The sequence below is a fragment of the Nestor notabilis genome, unplaced genomic scaffold, assembly GCF_000696875.1.
Source record: "Nestor notabilis isolate BGI_N333 unplaced genomic scaffold, ASM69687v1 scaffold3295, whole genome shotgun sequence".
In the NCBI taxonomy this organism is placed as follows: Eukaryota; Metazoa; Chordata; class Aves; order Psittaciformes; family Psittacidae; genus Nestor; species Nestor notabilis.
In genome coordinates, this window is record NW_009928652.1 from 11,124 (window position 1) to 12,884 (window position 1,761).

Sequence of the window (1,761 nt, forward strand, 5' to 3'; positions counted from 1 at the left end):
CCCATGGAAGGCTAATGGGGGTGGCTGTGGGAACCATGGTGGGTTTGCCTGCCTCAGGAAGATGGGATGAGCTGGAGGAAATGGGAATGGGGAGAATTCCACAGGTCCCACCAGCATCGCCGGGGCTGGTGGCTCAGTGATGGGCTCTGCCCATGTATGAGACATGGATGATAGGGTCTGCTTTGCTCATAGAGCCCCACTAAAGGCAGGAACTTCGGTATGAAGTGATTTTGATACGAAACCCTTGGAGACAACTCTGCCCTTAGTGAAAATGGTGAGATGGGAATTGTTAATGGGATAAATCCAGGGTCTTTGGGACTCAGTTTTAGGCATTGACAGTATGTTTTACAGCAGCCAAAGGCTGATGTCAGCCAGGCAGCTGGGAGAGAAGCCAGAAGTACCTCCCTATTGCAAGGGCACCATGGAGTGGGAGATGCAGTGGATCCCTCTGAAGAAGCTTTTCCACAGTCAAGGCAACCACAAGCCTCGTTTTACAGCCCACAGTTGTCTTTTTAATCACCACAGCAGCTTGTTAATTATGCAAAAGATATCGGCTATAGCAATAAGCCCTTGGCAGGCTGTGCAGTGGCTGCAAGGAGCTCCTGCTCCCCATGGTCCTGCCCAAGGGACAGCGCGGCCAGACCAGTATCTCCAAGGAGATGCTCTGCTCAGCCCTGAGTAGGAGCCATGAGCGATAGGAGGGTTTAACAACATCCAGGCTGAGCTCAGGAGCCACAACCCAGAGTGTCTGGGATACCAAAGGGGTGGGATCATGTAAAACCAACCAGGACTGAGGTGGAGGATATGCTGCTGGTGAAGAGGTGGGATGCAGCCCCATGGAAAAGCCCACTGGGAGGGGGAGCCCAGCACCCCAAAATGTATGCCCCATCCCTGGCAGTGTTCAAGGCCAGGTTGGACACAGAGGCTGGGAGCAGCCTGCTCTAGTGGAAGGTGTCCCTGCCTGGGGCAGGGGTTGGAGCTGGAGGAGCTTTAAGCTCCCTTCCAACACAAACCAGGCTGGGATTCCATGAAATCTGCTCTCCAATAGCTTTCACGGCATTACTGAGGGGTATGAGCAATAGTTAATCTGGACTATAAGCGTTCATATTGTTGTAACCTGGCTGAAAAGCAGCTGTATATTGTCCTTCAGCTGGGCTGCCAGGGCCTGCATTAGGCTGACAAGAAACACAAAGTCTTGGCTGCAGTTTGAAGGTGTGTTCCCCTGGGGCCAGGTGAGGTCTTGGCGATGATCCTCACACTCTTCCCAGAAGGGGAGTTGCTTCTGAGAAGCACTCAGCTGCTCTGCCAGCACTGCTGGCATCACCAGCACCACCACCAGCAGCAGCACCATCAGCACCACCGCCATCAGCAGCATCACCAGCATCACCAGCACCATCAGCATCATGCTCAGCTGCTGGGTGGGTGATGACCCACAGCGATGCTGAAGTCTTGTGGAGCCCTGCGACGGGCAGAGGAGGAACGAGGACTGGCAGGAGCCTGCCAGGACAGGGAGGACAGGCTGGGAGCGGGTGTTTGCCTGGGGAGGAGTGTTTCTAATCAGGAGAAAATGAGGAGCCATTCACAAAGTCCTGCCTGTGGAGCTGCTGGCAAAAGCCACTTCCTTTGTGGTGAGAAAAGAAACAGGATAAATAAGACGGAGGAAGCCCAGCTCTGATATAGCCGCAGTTACAAAACAATTCCCAGCTCCCCCACGACCCCACTGTGGCTGGGGAGCTGGCGCCGGGGACACCAGGCGACGGG